Genomic DNA, 23,240 nt, shown 5'->3' with positions numbered 1-23,240 from the left:
AACTGTGGAACAGATCAACAGAACCAGGAGTTGGTTCTTTGAAAGAATTAATAAGATAGATAAACCATTAGCCAGCCTTATTAAAAAGAAGAGAGAGAAGACTCAAATTAATAAAATCATGAATGAGAAAGGAGAGATCACTACCAACACCAAGGAAATACAAACGATTTTAAAAACATATTATGAACAGCTATACGCCAATAAATTAGGCAATCTAGAACAAATGGACGCATTCCTGGAAAGCCACAAACTACCAAAACTGGAACAGGAAGAAATAGAAAACCTGAACAGGCCAATAACCAGGGAGGAAATTGAAGCAGTCATCAAAAACCTCCCAAGACACAAGAGTCCAGGGCCAGATGGCTTCCCAGGGGAATTCTATCAAACGTTTAAAGAAGAAACCATACCCATTCTCCTAAAGCTGTTTGGAAAGATAGAAAGAGATGGAGTACTTCCAAATTCGTTCTATGAGGCCAGCATCACCTTAATTCCAAAACCAGACAAAGACCCCACCAAAAAGGAGAATTACAGACCAATATCCCTGATGAACCTGGATGCAAAAATTCTCAACAAGATACTAGCCAATAGGATCCAATAGTACATTAAGAGAATTATTCACCATGACGAAGTATCCCTAGGACACAAAGCTGATTCAGCCTTGTTTTGTTTTGTTTTGTTTTGTTTTGGTGGGGGGGTGTTGAGCTGTTTATTTACAAAGTGAGCATAGGCTCTTCAGGCACTGGTGGACCTAGGCCGCTGCTTTTTTCTCCATCTGGTTTAGAGAGCCCCTTGGGTCTGCTCCAAATCAGGGAGCATCCACTTGGCAGCTGCCTCCAAGGAGGCCCAAAGTTCCTCTCTCTGTGTCTTCCGGTGGTGCCTTTTTGGCCTCTTGGGGCTCATCCTCCCAGTTATCCCTGCCTGACAGAAGAAGGCAGTTCAGTTGAGACTTGAGATAAACCTTATGCTCCAGGCCCTGTGGATTCTGGATCCTGTATATGTCCACTCTCACCACTGCTATTCAACATAGTATTGGAAGTCCTAGCCTCAGCAATCAGACAACAAAAAGACATTAAAGGCATTCAAATTGGCAAAGAAGAAGTCAAACTCTCCCTCTTCGCCGATGACATGATACTCTACATAGAAAACCCAAAAGTCTCCACCCCAAGATTGCTAGAACTCATACAGCAATTTGGCAGTGTGGCAGGATACAAAATCAATGCCCAGAAGTCAGTGGCATTTCTATGCGCTAACAATGAGACTGAAGAAAGAGAAATTAAGGAGTCAATCCCATTTACAATTGCACCCAAAAGCATAAGATACCTAGGAATAAACCTCACCAGAGAGGTTAAGGATCTATACCCTCAAAACTATAGAACACTTCTGAAAGAAATTGAGGAAGACACAAAGAGATGGAAAAATATTCCATGCTCATGGGTTGGCAAAATTAATATTGTGAAAATGTCAATGTTACCCAGGGCACTTTACACGTTTCATGCAATCCCTATCAAAATACCGTGGACTTTCTTTAGAGAGTTAGAACAAATTATTTTAAGATTTGTGTGGAATCAGAAAAGACCCCGAATAGCCAGAGGAATTTTAAAAAAGAAAACCATAGGGGATCCCTGGGTGGCGCAGCGGTTTGGCGCCTGCCTTTGGCCCAGGGCGCAATCCTGGAGACCCGGGATCGAATCCCACGTCGGGCTCCCGGTGCATGGAGCCTGCTTCTCCCTCTGCCTATGTCTCTGCCTCTGTCTCTCCCTCTCTCTCTCTCTCTCTCTGTAACTATCATAAATAAATTTAAAAAAAAAAAAAAAAGAAAACCATAGCTGGGGGCATCACAATGCCAGATTTCAGGTTGTACTACAAAGCTGTGGTCATCAAGACAGTGTGGTACTGGCACAAAAACAGACACATAGATCAATGGAACAGAATAGAGAACCCAGAAATGGACCCTGAACTTAATGGTCAACTAATATTCGATAAAGGAGGAAAGACTATCCACTGGAAGAAAAACAGTCTCTTCAATAAATGGTGCTGGGAAAATTGGACATCCACATGCAGAAGAATGAAACTAGACCACTCCCTTGCACCATACACAAAGATAAACTCAAAATGGATGAAAGATCTAAATGTGAGACAAGATTCCATCAAAATCCTAGAGGAGAACACAGGCAACACCCTTTTTGAACTCGGCCACAGTAACTTCTTGCAAGATACGTCCACGAAGACAAAAGAAACAAAAGCAAAAATGAACTAGTGGGACTTCATCAAGATAAGAAGCTTTTGCAGAGCAAAGGATACAGTCAACAAAACTCAAAGACAACCTACAGAATGGGAGAAGATATTTGCAAATGACATATCAGATAAAGGGCTAGTTTCCAAGATCTATAAAGAACTTCTTAAACTCAACACCAAAGAAACAAACAATCCAATCATGAAATGGGCAAAAGACATGAACAGAAATCTCACAGAGGAAGACATAGACATGGCCAACACGCACATGAGAAAATGCTCTGCATCCCTTGCCATCAGGGAAATACAAATCAAAACCACAATGAGATCCCACCTCACACCAGTGAGAATGGGGAAAATTAACAAGGCAGGAAACAACAAATGTTGGAGACGATGCGGAGAAAAGGGAACCCTCTTGCACTGTTGGTGGGAATGTGAACTGGTGCAGCCACTCTGGAAAACTGTGTGGAGGTTCCTCAAAGAGTTACAAATAGACTTGCCCTACGACCCAGCAATTGCACTGTTGGGTATTTACCCCAAAGATACAGATGCAATGATACGCCGAAATGCAATGAAACCTGCACCCCGATGTTTCTAGCAGCAATGTCCACAATAGTCAAAGTGTGGAAGGAGCCTCGGTGCGCAACGAAAATGAATGGATAAAGAAGATGTGGTCTATGTATACAATGGATTATTACTCATCTATGGAAACGACAAATACCCACCATTTCCTTCGACGTGGATGGAACTAGAGGGTATTATGCTGAGTGAAGTAAGTCAATCGGAGAAGGAGAAACATTATATGTTCTCATTCATTTGGGGAATATAAATAATAGTGAAAGGGAATAGAAGGGAAGGGAGAAGAATTGGGTAGGAAATATCAGAAAGGGAGACAGAACATAAAGACTCCTAACTCTGGGAAACGAACTAGGGGTGATGATGGTCCGGAGGGCAGGGGGTGGGTGTGAATGGGTGACGGGCACTGAGAGGGGCACTTGACGGGATGAGCACTGGGTGTTATTCTGTATGTTGGCAAATTGAACACTAATAAAAAATAAATTTATTATTTAAAAAAAAGTTCTAGCCTCAGCAATCAGACAACAAAAAGACATAAAAGGCATTCAAATTGGCAAAGAAGTAGTCAAACTCTCCCTCTTTGCCGATGACATGATACAAGACTCTTTCAATCTTCTGAAAACCCAGAAGACTCCACCCCGAGATTGCTAGAACTCATACAGCAATTTGGCAGTATGGCAGGATATAAAATCAATACCCAGAAGTCAGGTGTTTGCTCTATAAATCTCACCTTCTAAGAGACAGCTTCTTGAGTTCATTTAAACATGCATTTTGGGGCACGATAATTTTTTCACTTTATATACAGTAAATGCCTAGATTTTAAGTGTACAATTTTGACGAATGTACATATTCATGTAGCTGTGATCTGAATCAAGATATAGAGCATGACTTATATCCTGAAAATCCCTTCATGATCTCCCCCAGTCTACCTCTGGCCCTGCAAGGTGGTCACTGCTCTGTTTTCTACTATCAAAAATCATCTTTGCCTGTTCTTGAACTTCATATATGGGGAATGATAAAATTATTATCATTTGAGTCTGGTGTCTTTCACTCAGTATAATTCTTTGAAATTTATCCTTACTATTGCATGGATCAATAGTGCATTCTTTTTTATTGCTGAACAGAATTCCAAAGTATTGAGAGAATGTGATTTTGTTTACACATTCACCTGTTGGCAAATATTTAGGTTGTTTCCAGTTTTAAGCCATTATACATAAAGCTGCTATAAATAGTCTGACACAAGTCTTTGAGTGGACATCTACAGTGATTTCTCATGGGTGAGTACTTAAGAATGGAGTTGCTCTATTAGAAAAATACCCAAACCTCACCCATTGCCACACAGAGAACCACCTGAGCCAACAGAGCTCAGTCCTGTACAGACTTCCTGGATCCACTTTGCCATTGTCCACTTGTCCATCCTGCTCTCCATCTGGCAATTATAATCTTTCCCCCAGAGGTAAGCATCTTGCTCACTGCCTTGTCTCTTCTGTTTCAGCAGGAAACTTAGTCAAGGAGGACTAATGAAAATTATAGCTATTTATCCACCAAAGCTATAAAATCATACATTATGCCTCCCAGAGCCCCAGATCATTGTACTGTGACAAATAGAATTGTTTCCTTGAGTACCCAGGAGTGAAAACAGAAGTAAATGCATGTCAAACATTTTTCTTCCTTCTACTTGATTATCAGAAGATTAAGTTATGAATATAGCTTAGTATATTTTTAAAATATCAATCAGGTACTTGTTAGGAGTTTCAGAGAAAAGATGCCTCCACATAAACATATAGCCTCCCAAATTCAATACAGAATTCTAAAGTAAACAATTCTTCACAGTGAAGCCATGATGGAATGAAGGTCTGCAAAGCAGGAGACCCTAGGCAGTTTTTTTCAAGCTCCTAGGGCTCCCCCTACTGACATGTCTGGGAGCTGCCACAAGGACCCTGTCCCCTTTCTGTTTAACAATCCTGGGAGAGAGGCCCCACTGTGTGCAGGCCTTCAGGGGATGAAGAGACCAGAAAGCATTCATGGGCTCATGATCAGAGAATCAGGTGATGAAGGAACTTAACAGACAGGACACAGGATGGCCTGTTATGCTAGCTGTCCCAGAGGGTGCTTCCTGGAGAACCCAGCTTTTGAGCTAAGTTTTAGGACATGAGAACAGAGTGTTTTATGTCAATTATATTTTAATAAAGCTGGCGGGAGAAGAGATGAGAAAGAGATATTCTGGTAAAAAAATAAAATAAAATGAAGAGTTTTCCATGTCAGAGGAGCACCTTGTACAGAACCATGAAACCCTGAGAGACACCAATTGTTCAGAAACTTCCCAAAGCTTAATTAGAGCACAGATGGAAAGAGGTGAAGGGGGGCAGACAAAAGGCCAGCTAGGGATCTGTGAGCCTTGAAGACAAAGGGGGCCTGGTGGCAGAAGACCAGGGGAGACCCCTATAGAAGGACATGCCATGTGTATATGAGTATGTGCAAGAGTTTGTATGTGTGTGAATGTGAGTGCATGCTCCATTGTGTGTCACTGTGTGTCCATGAATCTGAATATATGTGAGAGCATATGTGTTTATGTGTCTGTATGTACAAGGTCTCACTCCTGCTCCCAGATGGAACTGGAGCCAGGCTGAACCCACTGAATCACTGGAGAGTCAGAGCTCATGAGGTTAAATTCCACTTTGTAGCATCATCTTCTAGAACAATGTAAACATTTCTCATTCGCCCTCACAGAACCTAGATATTTTCATTATCACTTTAGAGAAGAGGAAACTGAAGGCCAGAAACATTGCTCATAAGGGAAGGAGCTAACTCCAAGTCACTTCTGTTTAACCTCTGGTCTCTGGTCTCTGAGCTAGCACCACAGGCCACTGAGCCAAGTGGCCAGGACACCCCTTGAATGGGGACCTCAGTCGTCTCTAAAACTCCTGCCTAGAGAGAAGAGCCACCCAGGCACTGGCTGGCAAATGTGGTGCTGAAATGGGAAAGAAGCACAGAATGGAAGGGGAGACCAGCTTGCCTATTCCTGATTCCTCATTCCGAAATAGACACTAGGTCCAGAACATGCAGGGTGGGTTGGCCAATGCAGCTGACACTGAATGTAGGTAATTATATGATTCTAAAATGGTACAGCTTAGCTCTGCTGCAAGTAGAATGAGAGCACTGTGTACGCTTGGCCCTCTGGAGGTATGTTCCATTCACATCAGCCAAGAATAGACACCCTCTACTTTGTTGGGGGCTGAGTTGCTGGGATTTCTCATCTAGAAGCCCCACAGGGAAAATATGGACTCCCTATGTGAGAGAAAGTGGCATGCTGCTACCCAGACACGGAGAGAGACAGGACAAAAGGGCTTTCTCCTTAACATTCAACCCAGTCACCGTTTTCTGTTGCCTTCCTTTATACTTCATTTGCACTTTGGCAGTTTCCATTTCAGAATACATTTTAGCCATATTCTGGCCCAGTTTAATGCATTATTGAAAGGCTCCCTGATCACCAGAAGGAATGCATGTAGAGGAGGCTTGTCACCTTGTGATGATGTAGATTTTCTCTGGCCTCTGAAGTCCACTGTCAGCTTCCATGGAAGGACTCCTGCTTCTGTTGCTGCCATGCTGAAAACACTCCATGTAAGAGTGACAGACTGTGAACCCATCAAGGACCATGAGATAGAGATGATGAACATACAGCAGTGTGTGGCCCTCCCCAAAGACTGGAGGCTAAGGTGAAACCACTTGAAATCTGCTGGGGAAAAGAAGAAAAGAGATGCAATGGATCACACACACTCCTGAAACAAACAGCAATTATTAATCTGCCCGAGGCAGACCTGACAGCTATTTCATAAGGAACCAGAGCTCAGAAGACAGATCTCAGCCTCCTCACAGGGCAGGATGCACAGCCAGCTCCCTGTGCATCCTGTCTTTCAGTCTTTCAGATTCAGTTCAGCTAGTTGATTACCAACCAACCAAGGTTGCCAGCTCTGCACCAGGTGCGGAGAGGTGATGAAGGTACCCCCTTGCCTTCATCACCCAGTTCAACAGGAAGGTGACCAGAGACAAAAAGTTTCATTCGTGCCATTTGTCTGTGGACTTAATTTATTGAACCATTTACTGAGCATCTGCATAGCACCTGGTACTATCCTATCAACAGATGAACACTCTACCTTCATGGAGCTTATGTTTTAATAAGAGGAGACAAAGAATAAGCAAATAAATAAGAATAATAAGTGGCATGACCTGTACAAAGTATGAAGTACAAAGGTGAAGTATACCATGGGAAAGACAAAAGCAGGGAAGGCTAAGGACTGCCAGAGAGGGATGGGTATTACACACTTAAACACTTTATATATGAGGATGAGGAAGTCTTCAGTTGATAAAGCAACACCTGCACAGACACCTGAGGAAGCAAGCTGAGTAGGTGTCCTGTTGAGGGAACAGCAAATGCAAGCCTGCCTACAGTGAGTGCTCTCAGCAAATCAGGGACTGGCAGAGAGGAGATGGAAAAGGGTAGAGGGACACCAGCAGTGGCTGTGCAGGACAGGGCCTCACCACTGGCTTCTTACTTGCTCTAGGGTTTTTCTGAAGTGTGCCTCTGCCTCAGCAGGATAGCAATGCCCCTAGGGAAGGGGACTGGAAATCTGCAGGGGCATGTTTTGGTTGTCTCAAAGATCAGGGACTTTGTTGCCCTTTGCTCCTGGAACAGGACTGCTGTTGAAGTCTTTGTGAAAGAAAACTCTAGCCCTAGAAAGATCTGCCATATCCCAGACCTCACAACATCCCTGCAGACAAGAGCAGTTTCCCACTTTACATGCAAACCAAGGTGAGTGCATGGTTTCAACATGCCAAGGATGTTTCAGGAGCACCATGTCACATAACCTGTTTGACCAAGGCTTCCTTGAGGTTTACTTACCATTTCAAAAATACCATAACCACATCAGCCCCTCGAGGCACTTCTGGTGCCAATACTGGGACCCCACATCAATCTGCAAGGTCACATCACATTCAGCCAGCCCCTGACCTTTCCTGTCAGCATGACATGCACATCTTCATGCTATTTCTCTTTTCTACCCCATAGACCATAAATACAGCTTTTGGAAAATGTCAGTGGAGGTAGTTGGGCTTTCTTAAGGACAGTAAAGGAGGATTACTGAGCACTGATGCGGTGAGACTCCCTGCCTTGGGTGTCAGAGAAGAGCAATGAGGTGCCACTTTTAGCTTGGGGTTGAGTGAGATTGCTGTAGGCTGTCTTGTGCTTTGGGGCACAGTCAGGAGCAACTAGACCAGTCAAGAAGCTAGTGTTAAATCCAGCTGACAAATGGTGGTGACTTGTGTCCTGAGAAGATGGACAAAAGTGGCCACATTCTGGTCATGTTTTAAAGGTAAAGCTTATAGATTTACTGATGGACCAAATGTGAATGTGAGAGAAAGAAGAGTTGAGGATAACTGCAAAGATTTTGGCTGAGTAACTAACTGGAAGATCAGAGTTGTTGTGAGCTGAGATGGGGAAGATTACAGAGGCACAAGAAGGAAGGGGGATAGGGTCAGGAGTTCAGATTTGGACCATGAAGTTGGAGTTGCCTTTTCATGGAGATGCTAAATGGGTTGAGGAGGAGCCTGGGAGATCAGATGACTTTCTGGAGAAAGAGATGCCTAGGTGGGGGTTTTATGGGTCAGTAGGATTTTGCTAGAGCGGAAGACATTCCAAGCAGAGAAAATAGCATGACCAAAGAATGTGGCACAATGGCTGTATAGGACCTGCAAGCCATTCAGGTAGACAGGCTCTATGTGCCCTGGAAGTAAAGAGCTGGAACTGGAGGGCCACAAGAAGGCTGGGTGTCCCATAGGCAAGGGGAAGTCACTGAAGGGCTCAGACACAGGTTGGATTCTTCCATCTCTTCTTGGAAAACAACAGCACTGTTGTTTCCAAGTGCTGTTCCAGGCCCACTTCCTCACTTCTTAGCCAACCCCTTCTTGCACACTTAGGGCATTCTGTTTTGTTTCTTTTCAAACTAAACCATAAGATCCTTAGAAGGAGGATGCCAAGTTTCAGGGAGTTCAGGAAATGACAGCTGCACAGCACTTAGAGACCCCCATGCCATGAGTAGTGGTATAGGGCACAGCCCTCCAGATGAAGAAAGTGACCCAGAATTACAGTATGAGACAGTATTTCAAGCACCTGACACCCAGGGGTGCCCCAGAAACAGCATCAGCTGAAGCCCTATCAGACCACCTGTTTGGCTAAATGGAGTGAAGTTTGAGGGGTGGGGAAGGGGAGTGTTTGCAGAGCTAGGAACACCATCTGACTCCTGCTGTCCATGAAGCATGAGGGCTCCCATGTGTTGGCACCTGCTATCTTCCAAGCACTACTCTATTTAATTCTTCTAGCACCAGCAGGGGAAAGGACAGTGTCACGGATGGCCACTGAGCTCCCCAGAGAAGTAGTGAGAACACAGGTGACATCAGACACTAGTGGCTGGAAGCAGCCCATCCAGCTGCAAAGCCTGATCACAACCACTCGGTGGCACCACTTTCTTGGTAAGGGGGCAGCGAAGCCCAGGGCCTCAGGTGTGTGTGCTCAGGGAAGGGGAAAACCTGGTGGACGCAAGGTTCTCTGAGACCCCAGGCCTTGCATCCCCGCAGCCTAGCCATCTGTGGGATGACCATAGTCCAGCATCTTGCTGCAAAGAAGGTTAATTTCTTGGCACAAGGGGGCAACAAGGGTCTTGCCCCTACCCTAGGGAGCTGGCCCTCCAGTCACTACTAGCATGGCCTGTGCCCTTCCAGGTGACAGGAACTGAGGTGGGGTCAGCCTCATTGGCCTCACTTCCCAGTATAGCTGGCCTTGAAGCTGAACCTTGGAAGCTGAGCAGCAGTGGTTTGGCTAGACAGGATTTTAACGATTGCATGAGTGATCTGGGAGCGAGAGCAGAGGTCCAAGAACACAGTCCTTTCCTCACCCATTTACTGAACATGTTCCCATAGTCTTCCCAGCAGGTGAACAAGCCCTGCCCTGTGGTGCCCAACAGCAGGTTGCATACCTTGGTCATCTGTGGGAGGTACCTTTTCATGCATTGTTGTCCTAATTTATCCCCAGCCCCATTAAATTTGAAAATTGAATATGACTGCTTTCTGCTTATGTACTGTCTGTCTGTTGGTGCTTTACACAAAAGAAAAGTACAAGCCCCAGCCTACAGTACGCAGCTTTCACCATAGGGAAGGCATCAATGCAGCTGAGAACGACAACTGTGTCCCTGGGAGTGCCGGAACAGCATAGGAAGCAAAGCACTGAGTTTCTGGGACAGACCCTTGGGTACAAAGGGGTTAAAAGCTTGTCCCTTGCCATGGGGAACTGGATGGAGGTGTGGGTAAAGGGAGGTTGGGAACGAGGCACATGTGAGACTGAGTGACTGGGGAGAATGGAAATGAAATTAGTAAGTCAGCTCCTGGAGGAGGCGGGGAAAGACGGTGGAGGAGTAGGATCCCCAAGTCACTTGTCCCCACCAACTTACCTAGATAACTTTCAAATAATCCTGAAAACTTATGAATTTGGCCTGAAATTTAAAGAGGGAACAGCCAGATTCCTACAGTGAGAAGAGTTCGAGCTTCTATAAGTACAACTTCTTTTTTGCCACTCTGAACTGAGCAACATGACTAGAAGGAAGAACTCACCATAAAAAAAAAAAAAAGAATCAGAAACAGTCCTCTCTCCCACAGAGTTACAGAATTTGGATTACAATTCAATGTCAGAAAGCCAATTCAGAAGCAAAATTATAAAGCTACTGGAAGGAGCCTCGGTGTCCATCGAAAGATGAATGGATAAAGAAGTGGTTTATGTATACAATGGATTATTACTCAGCCATTAGAAATGACAAATACCCACCATTTTCTTCAATAGATAGAACTGGAGGATATTATGCTGAGTGAAATAAGTCAATCAGAGAAGGAGAAACATTATATGGTCTCATTCATTTGGGGAATATAAATAATAGTGAAAGGGAATAGAAGGGGAAAGGAGAAGAAATGGGTAGGAAATATCAGAAAGGGAGACAGAACATGAAGACTCCTAACTCTGGGAAACGAACTAGGGGTGGTGGAAGGGGAGGAGGGTGGGAGGTGGGGGTGAATGGGTGACGGGCACTGAGGGGGGCACTTGACGGGATGAGCACTGGGTGTTATTCTGTATGTTGGCAAACTGAACACCAATAAAAAATGAATTTATTATTTAAAAAAATAAAGCTACTGGTGGCTCTGGAAAAAAAGCATAAGGGATTCAAGAGACTTCATGACTCCAGAATTTAGATCTAATCAGGCCGAAATTAAAAATCAATTAAATGAGACGCAATTCAAACTGGACTTCCTAACAATGAGGGCTAATGAGGTAGAAGAAACAATGAGTGACATAGAAACAAGTTGATGGCAAGGAAGGAAGCTGAGGAAAAAAGAGAAAAACAATTTAAGAATCATGAGGAAAAGTTAAGGAAAATAAATGACAGACTCAGAATGAAAAAATCTATGTTTAATTGGGGTTGCAGAGGGTGCCAAAAGGGACAGAGGACCAGAAAGTGTATTTGAACAAATCATAGCTGAGAACTTCCCTAATTTGGGGAGGGAAACAGTCATTCAGATCCAGGACATAGAGAGATCCCCCCTAAAATCAATAAAAACCGTTCAACACCTTGACATTTCATAGTGAAACTTGTGAATTCCAAAGATTAAGAGAAGATCCTTAAAGCAGCAAGAGACAAGAGTTCCCTAAACTTTATGGGGAGAAATATTACATTGACAGCAGACCTCTCCACAGAGACCTGGCAGGCCAGAAAGGGCTGGCAGGAAATATTCAGGGTCCTCAATGAGAAGAACATGCAGCCAAGAATACTTTATCCAGCAAGGCTCTCATTCAGAATAGAAGGAGAGATAAAGAGCTTCCAAGATAGGCAGAAACTGAAAGAATATGTGACCACCAAACCAGTTCTCCAAGAAATATAAAGGGGGACTCTGTGAAAGAAAGAGGAAGTCCAAAGAAACAATCAACAAAAACAGGGACTGAATAAGTGTTATGATGACACTAAATTCATATCTTTAATAGTAATTCTAAACATGAATGGGCTTAATGATCCCATCAAAAGGCACAGGGTTTCAGACTGGATAAAAAAGCAAGACCCATCTATTGGCTGCCTACAAGAGACTCATTTCAGATGTAAGGACACCTCCAGGGTGAAAATAAAAGGTTGGAGAACCAATTACCATTCAAATGGTCCTCAAAAGAAAGCAGGGGTAGCATTCCTCATATCACATAAATAAGTTTATCCCAAAGACTGTAGTAAGAGATGAAGAGGGACCCTATATCATACTTAAAGGATCTATCCAACAAGAGGACCTAACCTTCATGAATATTAATGCCCCAAATATGGGAGCTGCCACGTATATCAATCAATTAATAACCAAAGTTAAGACATACTTAGATAATAATACACTTATACTGGGAGACTTGAACACAGCGCTTTCTGCTATTGATATCTTCTAAGCTATGTCCAAAGAAACAGGAGCTTTAAATGATAAACTGGACCAGATGGATTTCACAGATATTTACAGAACTTTACATCCAAAGGCAACTGAAAACACATTCTTCTCAAATGCACATGGAACTTTCTCCAGAATAGATCACATACTGGGTCACAAATCAGGACTTAACTGATAAAAAAAGACTGGGATTGTCCCCTGCATATTTTCAGACCCTAATGCTTTGAAACTAGAACTAAATCACAAGAAGAAATTTAGAAGGATTTCAAACACATGGAGGTTAAAGAGCATCCTGCTAAAAGATGAAAGGGTCAACCAGGAAATTAGAGAAGAATTAAAAAGATTCATGGAAATTAATAAGAATGAAGATAAAACCATTCCAAATCTTTGGGATACAGCAAAAGCAGTCGTGAAGGGGAAACACATCGCAATACAAGCATCCATCCAAAAACTGGAAAGAACTCAAATACAAAAACTAACCTTTCATCTAAAGGAACTGGAGAAAAAAAACAGCAGACAGATCCTACACCCAGCAGAAGAAGAGAGTTAGTAAAGATTCAAGCAGAACTCAATGAAATAGAGACCAGAAGAACTATGGAACAGATCAACAAAACCAGGAGTTGGTTTCTTGAAAGAATTAATAAGATAGATAAACCATTAGCCAGCCTTATTAAAAAGAAGAGATAAAAGACTCAAATTAATAAAATCATGAATGAAAAAGGAGAGAACACCACCAGTACCAAGGAAATACAAACGATTTTAAAACTTATTATGAGCACCTATTTGCCAATAAATTAGGCAATCTAGAAGAAATGGACGCATTTCTGGAAAACCACAATCTACCAACACTGGAACAGGAAGAAATAGAAAATCTGAACAGGCCAATAACCAGGGAGGAAATTGAAGCAGTCATCAAAAACCTCCCAAGACACAAGAGTCCACGGCCAGATGACTTCCCAGGGGAATTCTATCAAACGTTTAAAGAAGAAACCATACCTATTCTACTAAAACTGTTTGGAAAGATAGAAAGATATGGAATACTTCCAAACTCATTCTATGAGGCCAGCATCACCTTAATTCCAAAACCAAAGACCTTGCCAAAAAGGATAATTATAGACCAATATCCCCAGTGAACAAGAATGTAAAATTTCTGTACAAGATACTAGCCAATAGGATCCAACAGTACATTAAAAAGATTATTCATCATGACCAAGTGGGATTTATCCCTGGGATGCAAGGCTGATTCAACACTCGTAAAGCAACCAATATGATAAATCATATCAACAAGAGAAAAAACAAGAACCATATGATCCTCTCAATAGATGCAGAGAAAGATTTGACAAAATACAGCATCCATTCCTGATCAAAACTCTTCAGAGGGTAGGGATAGAGGCAACATTCCTCAGCATCTTAAAAGCCATCTATGAAAAGGCCACACCAAATATCATTCTTAATGGGGAAACACTTGGAGCCTTACCCTAAGATCAGGAATGAGACAGAGATTCCCACTCTTAACACTGCTTTTCAACATAGTACTGGAAGTCCTAGCCTCAGCAATCAGACAACAAAAAGACATTAAAGGCATTCAAATTGACAAAGAAGAAGTCAAACTTTCCCTCTTCACAGATGACATGATACTGTACATAAAAAAAAACAAAACACTGCACCCCACGATTACTAGAACCCATACAGCAATTCGGCAGTGTGGCAGGATACAAAATCAATGCCCAGAAGTCAGTGGCATTTCTATCCACTAACAATGAGACTGAAAAAAGAGAAATTAAAGAGTCAATCCCGGGGATCCCTGGGTGGCGCAGCGGTTTGGCGCCTGCCTTTGGCCCAGGGCGCGGTCCTGGAGACCCGGGATTGAATCCCACGTCGGGCTCCCGGTGCATGGAGCCTGCTTCTCCCTCTGCCTGTGTCTCTGCCTCTCTCTCTCTCTCTCACTGTGTGCCTATCATAAATAAATAAAAATAAATAAATAAAAGAGTCAATCCCATTTACAATCGCTCCCAAAAGCATAAGATACCTAGGAATAAACCTAATCAAAGAGGTAAAGGATCTATACCCTAAAAACTACAGAACACTTCTGAAAGAAATTGAGGAAGACACCAAGAGATGGAAAATTGTCCATGCTCACGGATTGGAAGAATTAATAATGTGAAAATGTCAATGTTACCCAGGGAAATTTACACATTTAATGCAATCCCTATCAAAATACCATGGACTTTCTTCAGAGACTTGAAACAAATCATCTTAAGATTTGTGTGGAATCCAAAAAGACCCCGAATAGCCAGGGGAATATTGAAAAAGAAAGCCATAGCTGGGGGCTTCACAATGCCAGATTTCAGGTTGTACTACAAAGCTGTGGTCATCAAGACAGTGTGGTACTGGCACAAAAACAGACACAGAGATCAATGGAACAGAAAAGAGAATACAGAAGTGATCCCTCAACTCTATGGTCAACTAATATTCAACAAAGCAGGAAAAACTATCCACTGGAAAAAAGACAGTCTCTTCAATAAATGGTGGCTGGGAAAATTGGACATCCACATGCAGAAGAATGAAACTAGACCATTCTCTCACATCATATACAAAGATAAACTCAAAATGGATGAAAGATCTCAATGTGAGCCAGGATCCATCAACATCCTAGAGGAGAACACAGGCAACACCCTTTTTGAACTTGGCCACAGCAACTTCTTGCAAGATACATCCATGAAGGCAAGTGAAACAAAAACATAAATGAATTATTGGGACTTAAGCAAGATAAAAAGCTTGTGCACAGCAAAAGAAACAGTCAACAAAACTAAAAGACAACCTAGAGAATGGGAGAAGATATTTGCAAATGTCCTATCAGAAAAAGGACTAGTATCCAAGATCCATAAAGAACTTATTAAACTCAACAGCAAAGAAACAAACAATCCAATCATGAAATGGGCAAAAGACATGAACAGAGGGGATCCCTGGGTGGCTCAGTGGTTTAGGGCCTGGCTTTGGCCCAGCGCGTGATCCTGGAGTCCTGAGATGGAGTCCCGCGTTGGGTTCCCGGCATGGAGGCTGCATCTCCCTCTGCCTGTGTCTCTGCCTCTCTCTTTCTCTCTCTCTCTCTCTCTCTCTCTCATCACGAATAAATAAATAAATATTTAAAAAAAAAAACATGAACAGAAATTTCAGAGAGGAAAACATAGACCATGGCCAACAAGCACATGAGAAAGTGCTCTGCGTCACTGGCCATCAGGGAAATACAAGTCAAAACCACAATGAGATCCCACCTCACACCAGTGAGAATGGGGAAAATTAACAAGGCAGGAATACACAAATGTTGGAGAGGATGCGGAGAAAAGGGAACCCTCTTGCACTGTTGGTGGGAATGTGAAATGGTGCAGCCACTCTGGGAAACTGTGTGGAGGTTCCTCAAAGAGTTAAAAATAGACCTGCCCTATGACCCAGCAATTGCACTTCTGGGGATTTACCCCAAAGATACAGATGCAGTGAAACGCCGGGACACCTGCACCCCAATGTTTCTAGCAGCAATGTCCACAATATCCAAACCGTGGAAGGAGCCTCGGTGTCCATCAAAAGATGAATGGATAAAGAAGATGTGGTCTATGTATACAATGGAATATTACTCACCCATGAGAAACGACAAATACCCACCATTTGCTTCGATGTGGATGGAACTGGAGGGTATCATGCTGAGTGAAATAAGTCAGTCAGAGAAGGACAAACATTATATGGTCTCATTCATTTGGGGAATATAAAAAAATAGTGACTGGAAATAAAGGGGAAAGGAGAGAAAATGAGTGGGAAATATCAGAGAGGGAGACAGAACATGAGAGACTCCTAACTCTGGGAAACAAACAAGGGGCGGTAGAAAGGGAGGTGGGTGGGAGATGGGGGTAACTGGATGACGGGCACATATGGAGGCACTTGATGGGATGAGCACTGGGTGTTATGCTATATGTTGGCAAATTGAACTCCAATAAAATAAAATATTTAAAGTAAAAAAAAAGAAATGACAAATACCCACCATTTGCTTCGACATGGATGGAACTGGTGGGTATTATGCTGAGTGAAATAATCAGAGAAGGACAAACATTATATGGTCTCATTCATTTGGGGAATATAAAAATTCATGAAAGGAAATAAAGAGAGAAAATGAGTGAAAATATCAGTGAGGGTGACAAAACTTGAGAGACACCTAATTCTGGGAAAGAAACTAGAGGTACTGGAAAGGGAGGTGGGCGGGGGGGTTGGAGTAATGAGTGATGGGCACTAAGGGGGCACTTGGCAGGATGAGCACTGGGTATTATACTATCTGTCGACAAATTGAACATATATATATATATATATATATATATATATACAAGTCAGCTCCCCTCACAGCTTGCCCGGTACCCTTTCCTCAATCCTGAATTCTGACAAAGGCTTTGGGAGTCAGGCATTCTGGCTGTTCTATGGAAGAAGGAACTGGGTCTCAAAGGGACCCAGTAACTGGCCCCATGGATGCTATTAGGGCTGAAACTTGGCTCAGGAGTCTAGACACTTGACTGCAAAGCTGCAGAACAGTCAGACTCCAGCCCTGGAGCACAGGGTCCTGTGTGCAGAGAGACAGTAAACAAATAAATCATATCCCCCTGAGCTCATGGCACAAGGAGAGGGTCAGATGATAGATGGCTCTGCACACATTATGTCTGAACTCCCCTGGAAGGTGATGAGGATGCAGTACACAGGGGGAACAGAGCAGTAGCAGATTTCCAGGCCAGAGGTCGCTGGGGCTGCTGAGTGGGCATCTGGGGGACATCCAGCCCCTAGACAGCTTTTAGGAAGGAACACCACTGAGGCAGCAGTAGTCAGGGCCATTGCAACCAGGCCCAGAGGAGCAAGCCTGGAGTGAGGTCAGTATGTCCAGGCAACACTCTCAGGATACAGGCCTCATGGGATATGCTCTAGGTACAGGAGGAAACTCTCAGGGCCTCCCAGCAGTTCTATGATTCTGCAGTGACTCAGGAAACCAAGATTCATGCAGAGATGCTGGATCTCCCTTGGGGCTGTGTTCCCTTGGGCTGAGGAAACAGACCCATCTATCACTGATTACAAATGTCATGCAAAATTTAGCACATGCACAGGTAGGCTCACACCAGAGCAATAATCCACTGAAAGAAAAACCTCTGCATACTCCTCTTTGTCAAGCTGGCATATGTGCCTAGCAAATTAAGTTATACCTGATTTTCAGGGGCTTGCATACTTCACACTTATTAGAAATAAGAGTTTGATGTGACTCACAGGCTTGCAGTAAATACCAAAGAGATTGTCAGAGGGAGGCGCTTCTCCAGGGAGATCTAGCAGAACCCAGCTCTACTTCCAACCCCAGCTCTCTGCTGCATTCTATAACCTTGTTCTTGCCACCATTCTCTTTCGTGTTTTAAAATATTGTTTTAAAAGTGAAAGATGTAGCTCACAAGTTATTTTATATAATTCTGTGGCCTTTCTTCCAGCATATCTCAAATCTTGGTGTGGCTGGAGAGATAATGCTCAGGAGTGGGCATGATTCTTACATACCCGGTGGGTGTTCCCTTGGACTGGAAGTGACAGGGCTAATTTCATGAGAAAGAAAGTGTGTGCTCTGAGTGTGAGTGAGTGTGTGAGTATGTGTACATGTGAGCGTGCATGAACCCCTAAGAGGACATGTGTGTTTTCCTTTCCATGTTCATCTCTAATTCACAGATAATAATAACTCCACAGATTGTATAAGCATCACCCTCATCTAAGCACCTTGAATAACTCACAGTTGAAAAGAAGGATGAATGGACAGCAGAGCTCCTTCCACAGGTGCTGGAGGTAAGCAGCCAGTTGTAACACCCTGTGGGGTAGGATGGGCAGGGGCTCCATGCACAAGGCCTGTCCCCAGGTGTCCCTTCCCTGGCTTGTGCAGTGCCTTGAATTATAAACTGTGATAGCCACCACTTTCTTTTTCTTGTTTTTATTTAAATTCAGTTTGCTGTGCAGAAGCTTTTTATCTTAAGTCTCAATAGTTCATTTTTGCTTGTTTCCCTTCCCTTCATAGATATATCTTGCAAGAAGTTGCTGTGGTCAAGTTCAAAAAGGGTGTTGCCTGTGTTCCCCTCTAGAATTTTGATGGATTCTTGTCTCACATTTAGATCTTTCAAATGGAGGGTATTATGCTAAGTTAAATAAGTCAACGGGAGAAAGACAATCATCATAGGGTCTCATTAATATGTGTAATATAAGAAATAGTGAAAGGGATCATAAGGGAAAGGAGGAAAACTGAGTGGGAAAATTAGAAGGGGAATTTTAAGATTAGAAAGGGAGACAAACCATGAGAGAGTCCTGACTCCGGGAAACATACATAGGGTTGCAGAAGGGGAGGTGGATGGGGGATGGGGTGACTGGGTGATGGGCACTGAGGAGAACACTTGATGGGATGAGCACTGGGTGTTGACTGTCTCTTGCTGTGCAGAAGCTTTTTATCCTGATGAAGTCCCAATAGTTCATTTTTGCCCTAGTTTCCCTTGCCTTCATAGATGTATCTTGCAAGAAGTTGCTGTGGCCAAGTTCAAAGGGTGTTGCCTGTGTTCTCCTCTAGGATGTTGATGGATTCTTGTCTCAAATTTAGATCTTTCAATCATTTTGAGAGAATCTTTGTATATGGCGTAAGAGAATGGTCCAGTTTCATTCTTCTGCATGTGGCTGTTCAATTTTTCAAGCACCATTTATTGAAGATACTGTCCCTTTTCCAGTGGATATTCTTTTCTGCTTTGTAGAAATTTAGTGGACCATAGAGTTGAGGGCCCATTTCTGGGTTCTCTATCCTGTTCCATTGATCTATGTGTCTGTTTTTGTGCCAGTACCATACTGTCTTGATGATCACAGCTTTGTAATGCAACTTGAAATCCAGCATTGTGATGCTCCCAGAATTGGTTTTCTTTTTCAACATTCCTCTGGCCATTTGAGGTCTTTTCTGGTTCCATACAAATCTTAAGATTATTTCTTCCAGCTCTGTAAAGAAAACCTGATGTTTTGATGGGACTGCATTGAATGTGTAAATTGCCCTGGTTAGCATGGACATTTTCATAATATTTACTCTTCCAATCCATGAGCATGGAATATTTTTCCATCTCTTTGTATCTTCCTCAATTACTTTCAGAAGGGTTCTGTAGTTTTTAGAGTACAGATCCTTTACCTCTTTGGTTAGGTTTACTCCTAGGTATCTTACAGTTTTGGGTGCAATTGTAAATGAGATCGATTCCTTAATTTCTCTTTCTTCAGTCTCATTGTTAGTGTATAGAAATGCCACAAATTTCTGTGCATTGATTTTGTATCCTGCCACATTCCTAAAGTCCTGTATGAGTTCTGGCAATTTCAGAATGGAGTCTTTTGGGTTCTCCATATACATATCATGTCATTTGCAAAGAATGAGAGTTTGACTTCTTCTTTGCCAATTTGAATGGCTTTTGTTTCATTTTGTTGTCTGACTGCTGAGGCTAGGACTTCTAGTACTATGTTGAACAACAGTGAGCCACAGCTTTCTGAACAGCAGAAAATACACCAGCAGCTACAGTGATAGCTCTCCTAATTGTGATAGGTCTCCTAATTTTCACAGCAACCCACGTAGTGGGAAGTGGAGTCTTGGGAGGTCATTACCTATGTGATTGTTGCTTTGTTTGTGCCAGGAAGGCTTCTCAAGTTCACTGCAAGGAAATACAAACTGAACTTAGGTGGGAAAAAAAGAGGCAACAAGAAAAGAAGGGTAAAACAGGGACATGGAGACAGGAGCACATGAGGAAACACTGAAGTCTTGCTGAGAGAGGACCACCAGGCAGAGCAGAGAGGTGAGCGCAGATGTGGCCTGCAACGCACATGGGGAGAAAGTGGGGCTGGCTCTCAAACCTTGCTCAAAGAAACTGTCAGTAGCAGCCAAGAGATGAAATAAATAATGTCCTCCATATGAGCTTCAGGAAACCCCTTCCTCTGTGCCTGCTGTCTGCACACATACCCCAGAGGATGCTCCAGGGAAGCCAACAGCCTTGGGAAGACTTGGGGTGGATCAGGAGTTTTCTGGGCAGGACAAATGACAAGCGGCAGCATATGGTCCTCACCATATGGCCCTGGTCTGATGGCCCTGGAAGCACTCCTTCCATTGGGAACTCATCGCATGAACTTCCAAATGAAGGCAACCCGGGCTGCATCCTCACTCCAGTTCTGTCAGGGAAAAGGAACTTAGCCTGAGACCTCTGCTCCATGTTTCTAGCATGAGTCAGGGCCATCCCCACCTCCATGTGTTCCAGCAGCCCAAAAAATGGTTGCTTCCCTTTGCACTTCCTCGTACAAAAAGGCAGGATTCCAAGAAGGGGTGATATGTGGGACTAGGGGAATCTCATGTCTATTAGGAAATCCGTCTATGCTGGTCTCAAAACATCTTAGAGCAGATGGAATGTGTCCCTGGGGTTCCTTCAGGTCACCTGGGAATATCTTGCTCACTTTTTCCACCTCCCTGAAGCCAGTGATTCACTTCATTCACTCACTCACTCATTTCTCCAACAAAGATTTTGAGTGCCTACTCTGTGGAGAGTGCTAGGAACATGGCAGTGAAGAAGGCTGCAGGGTCCCTACACGCTAAGAGGTCAAGTCTAGTGTGTTATTCCGACTTAAGCCTCCCGTAACTGCAAATCTAAACATTACCTTTCCCTCAAGACTAACCTAAAATGGAGCTACTTCTATGCACAGCCTTTCCTGATGGTCCAGTTGGGAGGGAACTCACCTTGCTGACACTCAAAGATTTGTTCTGCCTCTATTTCATGGTTTTTAGAATTTTTGCTTCTTCTATTTTTTTAATTTAAAAAGTATGGCAGATTCTCCTATGATAGTACCCTGTAAAATCATTTGCCTTTTACATCTCTTGCCCTCACCTCACTCCTTCCCCACTTTGTAAACTGGTTTATCTGGTTCCAGAGGATTTCAGCATCAATCAAGAAGTATGCTATGAAGATAAGAAAAGGAAAAGCGCTTGTCTCAGTACACAGCATACAATGGCACACCTTACATTTTTGGCTGGAGAACAGATATATTACCACAGAAATATGCTTCCTTGAAGGAGTCCATTATAATGGAACATTCGTTTACAGACTTCAGATAATTGTAGTTAACTAATTATTGGTGCTAATTTTGTAAGATTTCAAAGATTCTCTTTTGGTGGTGGATGTACATCAGGGCAGAGTTGGGGAGCTAATATTCCACAATACACACCCTGTCTATGTCTATATTAGCATTTATTTATAGGTATGTCTAGTCAATATGCACTTAAGTATAGATGATAGAAAGATAGAGATATAGAGATATATAGATAGCTCCTTTGCATTTCTTATTCCCACTTCCATTCCCCAGATACATTCAATGTATTTAATACATGTCCTTTAAAATGCATGTCTCTTTGTAAAATATATAGTGCTGCTTTGTATATATATTTATACTGTAAATTACATGAGTTATATTAGGCTTTAAATTTTCATTCTGTTTCTTCCTATATTTTCACTTGACCATGGCTTTTTATTTGTATCATTTTGCTCTATATGTATCTAGGTTATTGCTGCTCAGTGTTATTTAGTGTTATTCCACTGTTTGCTTCCACTTTATTTTATATCCAAGGTCAAATAATAGACACCAATTTGCCCCCACTTCATTCTGTCATAAGCCAAGAGACAGATCTCCTCCTTGTGCATGTCCTCTAGCAGGACTCATTAAGGATTTCTCTGAAACACTTAGCTGGACTTGGGTTGCTAGTCATGGAGTATGTACACTAGATTTCATGAAGTTCTCAGGATGGCCACACAGTGTACACTCCAGAGTTCCCGTCTACCCACGTCCTTATCAATACATGATGTTATCCTTTGTCTAATTATTGGCTTTTCTCTTGGATGGAAAGCAGTTGCTTGTTTTAATTTTAACTTGCATTGTGACATGGCTCATCAATTAGTTGTCATTTGGGCTTCCAGTTCTATCAATTCCCTACTCATTTCCTATATCCACTTTCCTATTGGAATGTTCACTTCTTTTCCCTGCAATGTGGAGGAACTCCTATTGGCTTTGCCTATTCTTATTACCCTTCACCACTATAACCTTCATTGAACAGAAACCCTTTATTCGGAGATAATATTCAACTACCTGCATTACGGTTATGATGTGACAGCTTTGTTTAATGATGTACTTAATCCCTGCTGTCCTTCACTGGACTTTAAGGATAGGAAACATGGCAGTATTATCGCCCCCGCCAAAGTCTACATCAGCATTTGTTATATTAGTTCATGAATCAATATTCAGGGAATGAATAAGACGTACTTGCCACGTTGTAAGTGCTCAGTAAATGGATGCTGTTATTTTTAATGAATGTGGTTTTTCCCAAGAGATGACTCTAAAGATATGTAATAAGGCAATCTTCTTCAGAGAGAAATACAAAATCAAAACTAAATAAATAGAAGCTGAAATACCAGTGAACCTCAGGAAACAAAAGATTCCTGGGTATTCTTAAGAGATTTGAATGTTTTTCTTTAGTGCAGAAAGCCTCTTGAGGAATGGATTCAGATTTCCCATTTGCGAACAAATTGTCAAAGCAGGGTTTTTTTCATTTTCGTTTTTGTTGCTTTTGTTGTTGTTGTTGTTGTTGTTGTTGTTGTTGTTGTTTTGATTTAGTTTGGTTTTGAAATAGGAATGTTACATTTATGCATGGATAATGTGGAAATCCAGGATAATGTGCCATGTCTGAGTGATTCAGATACAATACAGGAAGACTCTTGTTGGAATCCATATAGAATCTAGAATCTTTGATTAACTCCTCTAATTCAAGAATAATGTTCTAGGGAGGGGCAAGACGGCTGAAGAGTAGGGTCCCCAAATCACCTGTC

At 42.6% G+C, this 23,240-nt stretch overlaps 1 long non-coding RNA gene across 8 annotated transcripts in view; it reads right to left on the bottom strand.

The window, feature by feature from the left end:
* LOC144291609 (uncharacterized) overlaps positions 1–23,240 on the bottom strand; it is a 151,199-nt gene that overhangs the window by 51,453 nt on the left and 76,506 nt on the right. For 7 of the 8 annotated variants that reach the window (XR_013358952.1, XR_013358955.1, XR_013358950.1 and 4 more), the window contains one exon: positions 6,332–6,541. This is a non-coding gene — a long non-coding RNA (uncharacterized LOC144291609). Of the gene's footprint in view, positions 1–6,331; positions 6,545–23,240 lie in introns of all 8 variants that reach the window. The other variant, XR_013358953.1, reaches the window with a different exon arrangement.

Source organism: Canis aureus, chromosome 20, assembly GCF_053574225.1.
Source record: "Canis aureus isolate CA01 chromosome 20, VMU_Caureus_v.1.0, whole genome shotgun sequence".
NCBI classification, from domain to species: Eukaryota; Metazoa; Chordata; class Mammalia; order Carnivora; family Canidae; genus Canis; species Canis aureus.
This window is presented reverse-complemented; position numbering and strand designations above follow the sequence as displayed.